The sequence below is a fragment of the Eurytemora carolleeae genome, unplaced genomic scaffold (assembly GCF_000591075.1).
Source record: "Eurytemora carolleeae unplaced genomic scaffold, Eaff_2.0 scaffold242, whole genome shotgun sequence".
Classification (NCBI taxonomy): Eukaryota; Metazoa; Arthropoda; class Copepoda; order Calanoida; family Temoridae; genus Eurytemora; species Eurytemora carolleeae.
Window position 1 is genome coordinate 66,784 of NW_019396186.1, and position 11,105 is coordinate 77,888.

Here is an 11,105-nt window from a genome sequence, read left to right on the forward strand (position 1 = left end):
GGGTGTATGAATTTCTCTGAGACTAATATAGTAATAGGTATTAAAGTAAAGATATGAAGTTGCAACCAGTCGTCTTCTCTTCTCTTTTTAGTATGCATTCACAAAAAATCCTCCAGTTACGTTTCCTTAAAAATTCAAGATGGTTTTGGGTGGTATTGTCGCAAATAATTACGAGCGATATGGGAAAAAGCATTTATAGGATTAAGATTTCATATCAAGTAATGTAAGCTTTAAATTAAGATTGAGGCGAAATTAGACAGATAGATTTTAAAATGTAAAAAAGAATATTTGAAAGTTTTAGTCGGGAAAAAAGAATTTAGAAAAAACACTTGTTAATAAATCACTTGTACACAATATCAAATATTGAATATGAATCAGATGTTCTATATAATGACAAATATGGAATTTTGGAAAGGACTGTGGTTAAAATTTTAAGTAGGTTAATATTTAAAAAAGGCATCCCCGATTAAAAACGGTACCCTTTTAACCTTTTAACCCCTTCAAATCGAATTTTTACCATGTGTTTTTTTATTTTTATTTTTTATAAACCATTTTAACCTCTTTTGATTTTTATGGAATCGATTTGATATAATTTTAAAGACCTAATTGGGAATGCATATACCAAGTAAACGTCCAATAATTGTTTACCAAAAAAAGTGTAGATCTGATCAACAAACTGGAATACAATCTTTTTTTTTATCTTGGAAAGTGATTCATTCTGACAATTAACTCCATTATCTCTGAATAAAAAATGTCCAAAATTAACGAATTTAAGCCGCGTCTCAAAACCCCCCAAAAACCGGTTTTAATTAAACGCCGGCTTAAATCTTGAAAAATTAAATACAATTTTAAGTGGAACCAATGATATTTGAGCCGCGGCTCAAATTCTTTAAAGTTAAATTCGGCCTCAAGACACTTTACATACAGTGATAATCAGAAAACACTGGAATAGAAACACTTTTAAACTCAAATTATGACTCTAGATAATCCAATAAGCTCGGGAAACAGAAATTGTTCAGTTTAAACAGACCCATTTTACTTGATTTCTGATTTAATAAGTGTCTAGTAAAACTATTTGCTTTCTAACAACATCAAAAACACTTAAGTTTTGCGACTTAGTCTTTTTCCTATTTTGGAATTTTCTGGTTATGACTGTAGAACCTACAAGTAAAAATAAAGAAGATTGTGATTATATAAATTTTTGATCAAAACTTCCAGGGGTACAGTTGTGAAATGTGAATCGGATATGTCACTCTGTAAATGAGATTCACCCGGTACTATAGTTTCAGTAGAAGAAAATATTTCTATTTACTAATAGCGCTGATTGAAGGATTCATAACTCTGATTGGATAATGAGCTAGTTAGAAAGATAGATGTTACCGCCATACTATTTCTATTGGTTCAGAATAGACAACAAACACATGGCTGAACCCTGATTGGATCAGGGGCTAATGGAACGGCATACAGGAGTGGTACCCCAATACTTAAGGGTGTAAGTAAAGCAGATTTATGACTTAATACACTGTGTTTAGAAATGATTTTTTAAGTAGGTAGTATGCAAGAAAAAGTTAGGTTTCATTTTTTTATTGACAACCTTATTGTAATCAGTAAAAAGGTTTTAAAAACTTTATAAAATTTCTTTTTGTAATGACTAAAGAAATATAAATCATAAAAATTCCGGAAACTTGTTTTTGTCCAGGGTGAATTTATGTTAGCAGTAATATTTTAAAAATAAATTTTTATCAAAGAATTTTTTCAAAAAAAAATACTTTACTAAACTATTTTAATGGAACTCCAAAAATATTTACATACTTTGGGATTCTCACACCATAAGTAAATATTGTTTACCTTGTAGACTAGGGATTCTCACACCATAAGTAAAAATTGTTTACCTTGTAGACTAGGGATTCGTGAAATATTCTACTGTGTCGTCCACCCAGGGTGAAAGCTGAAAACAAAAATATTTAAAAAATTTTCAAAAAACATTTTTCAAATAAGTAAGTGAAAAAAATCGAATCAAAGCCCATTGAAAAGTTGTTCGGGCTGTATACACTTATTTCTTAAAATTTATTAGTAACATGAATTTGAAGAAAATTAGGTCTAATAAAATTGTGTAAGAAAATTGTGTGACCTCTATAAAATGTTCAATATCAATATCAATAAAATACAATTTTTTAACATGAGTTTTTTAACTTTACTTTATAAACCATTTTAACCTCCTTTGATTTTTACTCTAACCGATGGAGTCGATTTGATATAGTTTTAAAGACCTTTTCGGGAATGTACCAAGTAAACGCCCAATAATTGTTTATCAAAAAAATGTAGATACCAATTTAAACAAACTAAGAAAAGCTTAGTTTGTTTAAATTCCTCCTTGAAAGGGTTAAAACTGCAGTACACTTTTTGATATATTTCTTTCTTTCTCAAATAGTCTAATCCATATATCTTTGCAACCTGATGGTGTAAACCTTTGATTTTTTAAACTTAGATCTTTTGATCTCATAGAATTCATATTTCATATGAAGTATGAACTAGGGTGTTAATCGTTTTAAAAAACGAGCAAAACAGTATCGTTTTATTATTAAATGCTAATGTTGATTGGTTTTTTAACGATGGTACGGTTGTGAAAACGGTCATTAACGATCAATCATACTAGAAAAACGTTGCACTCATAAAACACTACCAGAGAAAAGTAAAACTCTAGTCAAGAAAAAACTAAAACTTATGTATAATGATTTTTTAAAAATACAGGTTAAACCCAATCTAAAATTTAAACGTTATATTATTTCATTTAATGGAGTAACGTTTTATCTGATACCGTTTTTTGAGTGTAACGTTTTATCTGGTACCATTTTATGAGAGTAACGTTTTATCTGGTACTGTTTTTTAACATTTTTCTAGGTAGACATAACGAACGTATACAATCGTCGATAATCCCAAAAACGACCTAAATTTTTGTTGATAAATCGACGAATAAAAAAGATAAACTATTACTTTTTTTCAATTTAAAACACGATTATTTGTTTGTTTTGAAAAAGATTTTTTTTTCATTTTTATTTTTTCTACATTGGGTAGCAAAGATAATGTGATTAGAATATCAGAGTTTGTGGCAAAGGCTTAATTCTTTTCTTGTTATCGAGATGAGTTTAAATAAAAACAACAGCTACAACTCCATATATTGCCATGGGGTCTCAAAGTTTGGAAGTTAGATTAAGTATGCTAATTTGTTTTGATTAACACTACACTATACACTGTTAGTAATATATATGCATATTAGGATTCAAATTATTGAGAAACAAACTTAATTTTTTATTCTAATATTTATGGAATCTGATGTCGTAGACCTGTGATATTTCAAACTATGAGTTCTGCTAGATCTAATAGTCAACATGTGACCCCTTCATGCAAAAATGGCAATCCCCGAATTTGCAACGCGGTACCCTGGAAATTTTTTTTTTTTTCAATAATGTGGAAGATATTGTTTTTTTTCTAGATTTAAAAAAAATCAATCTTGATAAATCCTATGTACAAAGCTTTTAAGGATAACCCTTGTAAATCAGCCATTGCAATCATTGCATAGGGGTCACTGAACACTACGCTTATACAGTCCCTTTATTGTGAATAATTAATATTTCTTCTAAATAGTCATTTAATATTTTGGGATTCAAATTATGTAACTTTGCGGCGTGCGTTTTTAAGATACCAATCCCCTATGAAGCGCAACTAGCACTTTTGTAAGGGGGGGGGGGAGAAATTTGATTTTAAGGGGCTGTCGAAAAATGCCACTGTTTTAGGATTTGATGTAAAAAACAGCATTTTTAATTGTTGAAGGGTTGGCTCTGCGCTAAAAAATATGCCGAATTCTTATAATTACCTTGGTTTGTTCTTGTCTTTAAGAAACATATACTTCCAACAGTTTTAAAATGAAAAACATGAGTAAATTAATTAAACATTTGCGCGAAACGCCAACAAATTTCTGTTCTTGTAGTGTCTTAGTCATATTCCATATATATAAATATACATTACATATATTAAATAGTCCCCTAGTCCCCTATTACAGTCTACAGCAGTTTTTTGTAATTAATCCACCAGTCATATTGGTATACTATATTTCGTTAATTCTAAGATCTGTGCAGCCCTAAGTTGTTAGTAGTTCCTGGGAGTACTTGACTGTATTTCGTCTGTCCATCATCCATAATAGTCTTTCTGATCAAAGTCCCTCTTATTTGCCATGGTCCTGTTTTCCTCTTAAAGTCTGCAAAAGTCCTAATAGTCCGATATAATCCTTATTATATTTCTTGTTATTCTTCTTAGGTTGTCAGGTTTTGTGTAACCTTAAATTATATATGTATTGTAATACTCATGAGAACTAACAAATATACAAGTTTTTTGAAAGGATCACTTAAGAATGACTGACTTTCTTTAGATGTAAAACGAGAAAATAGTTGGAAATTCTATTAGCAATGTTGCGTGAAGCGCCAAAGAACAGTTTTGGTATTTTTTCTTAATTGACACTATTTGATAAAAAATGGTTCACAATCATGATCATGCAATAGTCAAGTGAAGGGGGGGGGGGCGAAACTCGGTTCGCTCCCCCCCTAGTTGCGCCACTGAATGTTTATTGACATTATATTAAATTGTGTGACAAGTTTACAAAAAAATCAAATTGCTTCCTGTGATTACTTCTATATTCTCAACAAAAAAAAACATGGCGTCGAATGCAAATTCAACATTTTTATGGCAGAATTGCATTCGGAGTTTTGTTACTTGGTTGAGCAACGTCAAATTAGACAAATTTCTGGCGCGGAAAAATAACAGGAATTATAAATTCGCATTTCCTTACCAAAATATTTCCTACTTATAATTGAGAAAATTTAAATTTAAATGAATTTCAAATGTCTAACCCTTCGTATGGAGATTCCTTAATATTTTTTTTAATGAAATTACCATCATTTTTCTAGAACATATGAACAAAATTTTTAGGAATATCTCACAAACTCAAACTGTCTAATTTATAAACTAATTTGATATTTGATCTAACGGATGTATAAAATCCCTATAGTGCCCCTGTATAAATTGAAATAAATGTATAAAGGTGGGAGGTTGCAAGAGCTTGAAATGTGTTCTAAATTATTTTTATCGACTTTCTGTGAAAAAGGTGCACTGCAATGCAATCTTCCAAATACAGCCGTTATATATCCTTATATACAGTAAGATCCATTAAACTATGGAATACGAAGACGACCTAAGTTATGACTTCCAATAGTCCATAAACTAATGCAATTGTGCATTTGACATAGACCCAGATTAATATCATCAAATAAGATTGTTAAAATTTCATCTTTTTTACCGTTTTATGGAATTCTCTGTTCAAATATGTTTTTAAAAGAATTTCATTAAAAGACGCTGCTGGAGAAATTTTTTTTTTAATTTTCAAATTTTAGCTAAAAGTTTTCATTATTAGATTTGTGCAAAAAAGAAGAAAAATGGCTGTAAAATACGAGATTTTTTTTGTATAAAACTGGGTCAGGAAAAACAACATTTTAGCGATTAGTTTTTATAATGTTTTTTCTCAGTGCTTCATTTATTTACTTTCTTATTTTTTATTACATTTTATGGGGAAAATATCTATCTTTCACTCTGATCATTTCGTACTGATGTGTACGCCGGCAAAATGTCAACTAAATATATTATCTAAGTTTAAAGCAAACCCCTGTAGACTCTGCAGTATGTGTACTTTATAAACCCCACTTCCTCGTGAAATCGAGTTTTCCTGAGACGAATTGGCTGAGTGTCTATCTTTGTCTTTTTTTTTGACCATTTCCGAGTAAATGACCGATGTAATTTTATGAAATGTGTTTATGGATTTATAATAATTATATTATTTGGAATTGCACCTATTTTTGCGGTGCATGACAATCGATGGAGAAATCCTTTTTAATATTTAATATTAATTATCATCATCGTTTTCGCTTAGAACCACACAAAAGCAATATATCAAGCAAATAAAGTAAAATATATATTTAAATTAATATTTTATAAATAATCTTATAGATAAAGCAGAATCGCGTAATATATATATGTTTATATACTATATAGTGAATGTAAGGTTTTTCAAACTCCACGGACAACGCCGGGCACTTTAGTTTATTTATAATAAAATAACAATTTGTAAAACATCCTAGATTTAGCTTTAGCATAAAAAAGATCAAATCAATCAATCAAATTACATATTTAAAGTTAATTCTTGTCCGTGTAAAATGAAATAAACGTATTGTTTCACGTGCAGAATTATGCTTTATAATTGTTTTGTTTAAATCCGTGAACTTATTAAACAATATTTTCAATATTTCCAAAAATACGGAAAGCTTAAATTGTCAAAAAACTGATTAATCTCAATAACTTTAAATTTCTAACCACATACTTTGCAACCTGATGTGAAGACCTTTAATATGTTAGGGAGGTTAGGCCTCAGGGGTCGAACGCTGTGTCTAGAATGGGCTAGGGGATCGAGCGCTGTGTCTAGAATGTGCTAGGGGGCCGAGCGCTGTGTGGTTAGAATGGGCTAGGGGGCCGAGCGCTGTGTCTAGAATGGGCTAGGGGTCGAGTGCTGTGTCTAGAATGGGCTAGGGGTCGAGTGCTGTGTCTAGAATGGGCTAGGGGGCCGAGCGCTGTGTCTAGAATGGGCTAGGGGTCGAGTGCTGTGAGGGGTCGAGTGCTGTGTCTAGAATGGGCTAGGGGGCCAAGCGCTGTGTATAGAATGGGCTAGGGGTCGAGTGCTGTGTCTAGAATGGGCTAGGGATCGAGTGCTGTGTCTAGAATGGGCTAGGGAACCGAGTGCTGTGTCTAGAATGGGCTAGGGGGCCTAGCGCTGCGGCTAGAACAGGCTAGTATTGCCGAGGGCTGCGGCTAGGACAGACTTGGGAAGTTGCCACTCGGGAATTTACCCCAGGGAAGTTGTCACTTATGAAAATGCATTTTAAAAAGTGCCTTACATCATCAATGATCTACTTACCCTAAAAAGGCAGAAAAACTGCCTTTCCCGGTGTCTGGTAGAAACTGTTGAGAAATCAGATTCAAATCCTCGGTAAATCTGTAAATCAGAAAATCTCTCCTCATTTCAGAGTTCAGGGTAACCTCGCACCATTTTCACATTTTTTCCTGAACATGACATATTCAATCGACGTTTAAAAAGAAGTTTTTAATAATTTGTAATACCTTATTCAATCTTCAATTTTACAATTGAAAGAATTACAGGTCAGCATTGACCTCTAATTAAAAGTTGAGAAAATGACATTGAAAAAGTGAATAGTGCATAAACGATGGCCTTTCCCTTATAAAAATAGAATTGTGTTTAAGGTAAAAAATAAAAATCAAAATGAAGTCAAACAAACTGAAGCAAACAATAATGTTGCACATGTCTACATTTTTTTTTATTTTTGCTTTAAAAAAACTAAAAAAGATTTCTCTGATACAAAGATTAAAACAATTTTGACATAATTATACTTGAACCTCTCATGTTTGTTGAAACTTTATTTATGAAGATTGATGATTTTAATATTTTCATTGTGGGTTTCCTAGAGTTGAATATGTTTGTTATACATTCTAAAGGAATAATGATTTAGCTCGTTTCCTAGTTTTAATATTGATTTCTTCATTTTACAACTTTCAAACTGTGTTTTGTAATTAGAATAAAAAGTGCTGATGGGAACCCCCCCCCCCCTTTTTATTACGGGATCTGAGATGGAATTTAAAGAATTTGAGCCGCGGTTTAAATCCGCCAAAACCCGGTTTAAATTAAGCGCCGGCTTAAATCTTGAAACATTTGATACAATTTTAGGTGGAACCAACCATATTTAAACCGCGGCTTAAATTTAAACCGCCGTTCAAATTCTTTAAATTCGGCCACTGAGCCCCCAGCCCCCTGTAAATTTACCTCAAACGTTCCTGGTTTGTTAATGAGACTTACAAATATTTATTTTAAGATAACATTTTTAAAATTATCTTAACCCTAAACAGGCCGTGGGAGAGGGGGCGTTTGACGCTATCACTGTGAATTTTGTTTACCTTTAATGAAAAGAAATTTAAAGAATTTTTTGTACAAATTTTTTCCACATTTCCAGATTTAGGTGCCAAGCGTATTGCTATCTTTGCAAAGAGGGTCAGATTACGCTTGACATCATTTTGATTTTTTAAGCTTTAAAACAGGGCTTATATCAGACTAGATAAATAGCTGGAAATATTAACGGTTTACGACATCTGGTTGCAAATTTATAAGAATGAGAAAATAAGACTTTGGTAATCATCTTTTTAAAATTAATGTTTACAAATTTTAAATACTTTTAAAAGACTTAATTCATATTTATAAATCTTTAAGTTTTTAAAAAATTAACTGACATCCACCCCCCCCCCTTTAAGCCCTGTCAGCCCCTGTATTCCATATGCCTGAACTGCCCCAAGAAAGAGAATTGTATTTCTGCATGACAGAGTATGGTTCTGCATGAAAACTATTCCAAATAGCGAAGACAACAACAAATATTATGATTATTCTGACTGACCGATCTAAACCCTGCCTGGCCTGGATAAAAAGGTCTTATTTTACCCGTGTCTAGATTGCTCAAGTCGAATATGCCCAAGATAAGGCCTTATATCTACACCATAGAGAAAGCAGGTTGTTAGCAAGGTTCAGTTTAGACTGAACAAAACTAAAGAGAATATCTATCTATCTAACGAACTTTCCATCTAAATATCTATCTATCTATCCTGGTGACTATCTAACTGTTTATCTGAAGGATACCGGGGCCTCCTCCTCCACCTCTACAACAACAACTTGAGGTTTACCATCGTATACAACAACTTCCTATTTAACATTCATCAATAATAAACTTTCATTAATCATGACCCCGCCCCCCCTCCCAAAAAAAAATAGAAAATTCGCCCTTCATTCATTCTCGATTAATTGCGTTACTCAATCTTCTCGTAATCATGTGAAAGATTTGTAATTTGTATGGCTAAAAGTATTTAATTCTAACAATTTCCGACATTGGCTCTCAAATTTATTCAGTATGAGCCAAAAAACAGTAGAAATCTTGGCGTCTTCTTTACTCTTTACTCATAATATGTCTTCAAGGATTTTATAATTTTAAATCGAACTATTTTATAGTGTCCTCCTGGCTCCTGACGTATCATTTGCAACAATTAAAAAATCCATTTCCACATTTCCTAAGTAAAAGGAGGAAGACAGACAACATTCATTCTACAGTTTTCATGTTTAATTTTAATCAAGTTAAGGGGACTTTTCATTTTCCTTTAAACCCATTTTCCTCCTTAAAATGAAGATTTTATTCTATTTGCAATTTTTTATTTTGTCATTGTACAACAATTATCATTATAAAAAATGTTCTTTTCGACGGATTTTGACTCAAAGCTTGAAATTTGACAGGGCTAATTCATCAGGTTTACTGTCCAGTTTTGTACTCTATTGCTTACACTAGCTGCTTAAAAGTCGGCCCTGTAACCCCCACCCCCCCGGGTCAAAATAGTTCAACGTTTAGTTTGGCGAGCATGGAACTGAATAGAATAAGGTATATAGATTACCACAAGGAGGTTACATTTATTTTGATCGACGTCCATTTGTGTGGAAAGGAAATCTAGAATGTAGAATAATATATAGGGGGACGAGCTTACAGGGGGGGGGGGGGTTGCAAATGTTGTGTAAATTATTTTTTGCGGCTATAACTATATAATATTTTTATCCGAATCATAAAAAAATATTTTTACATGAAAGACTGGGAAACCTGCCCATTGCCCATCCCTTTTTGTAGCAACGTAGATATATGGGTGGCTGGAAAAGGAAAGAAGGAAAGAAAAGGGGGGGAAAGTTATAATCCCTCCCCCCCTGCTAGTATAACCTTCACTGTTTTCTGCTGATAAGCTATATTTTTTTCTATCTTTATTCACATATCTTTGTGTACCTGATGATACTATGTCTATGGAGCAGCGAATTTTAAAATTGCATCACAGATAGGGTTTTTAATCGTTTTTGAAAACGATCGTTTTTTGTTTCGTTTTTCAATTATTTTCAAAAACGATTGTTTCGTTTTCGGAAAAAAAACAATCGTTTTTTAAAAACGACTCACACGAATAACAATCGTTTTTATAAAACGATTTGTGACCGTTTTTATACGATTGTTTTTTAAAAAACGATCACGGTTGAAAAAAAGTGTATTGACAATCATTTTAACGATCGTTAACGAAGTGTAGTCGTTAACAATCGTTTACGAAGGGTCGTCGTTAACGATCGTTAACGAAACGACGAGTTTTTTAAAAAATCATTTTAATCATTTTAAAACGAACTTTTTAAAAAACTGATAGTTTTTAAAAACGGTCGTTCCATTTTCGATTTTTCGTCGTCGTTTTCATAAAGAGACGATCGTTTTTCAAAGAAATGAAAACGTTAACATCCCAAAATTCACAGAGTTTCTATGTAAAATTAGCTTACGAAGCGGACATTCAATTAAAAAGTGTCACAATAGAATATGTTCTTAGATAATTTATTATCAGCGTAATGACAGGAAGCTTATTGTTTATTTACTACGAAATCATTGCACCTAAATATCAATAGTTTTAAATCATGGTAAAGATTTAATATTTGAGGTTTTGCATGGTCTAGTAGAGAACTGGCACCCGGCGTTAAATTTACAAGAATACGTGCGCAGCATGTTTTACTGAAATGCATTTTAAAATCTATATAAAAAAGCTTTGGCTGGCCAAAAGGCTGGAGCTTCAGCTAAAATCACGATTAAATACCAAACCATGGGTAAACGGTGGGCCGCGGGAGTAACAATTAATGACTATGAATGAAAATATAAACCAGTAAACCTGGGCAATGCCGAGTACTCCAGCTTGTGTTTAACATAATTTCAAATTTTTCTAGAGAAACATATTGATGCTGCGACATTCTAAAAAATGGAAATAATTTTTAATCTTTAAAATTATTGCTTGAATAATTTTTGTTGAACAGATGTATCTGATTAATATTGTGGTTCAGCTAATTTCTTTGTTCTGGATTTTAAACTGTTTTGAAAATTCCTATATATTTTCTT

The 11,105-nt window shown here is 32.2% G+C and overlaps 1 protein-coding gene across 1 annotated transcript in view; it reads right to left on the minus strand.

Annotated features, from left to right (window-relative positions):
- The window catches only part of LOC111697597 (uncharacterized), a 9,217-nt gene extending 7,357 nt beyond the window's left edge, over positions 1-1,860 (minus strand). The window contains exon 1 of the mRNA XM_023467648.1: positions 1,849-1,860. The gene's annotated coding sequence lies outside the window, so the exon portion shown is untranslated. The remainder of the gene's footprint in view (positions 1-1,848) is intronic.
- Between the last annotated feature and the right edge of the window lie 9,245 nt (positions 1,861-11,105).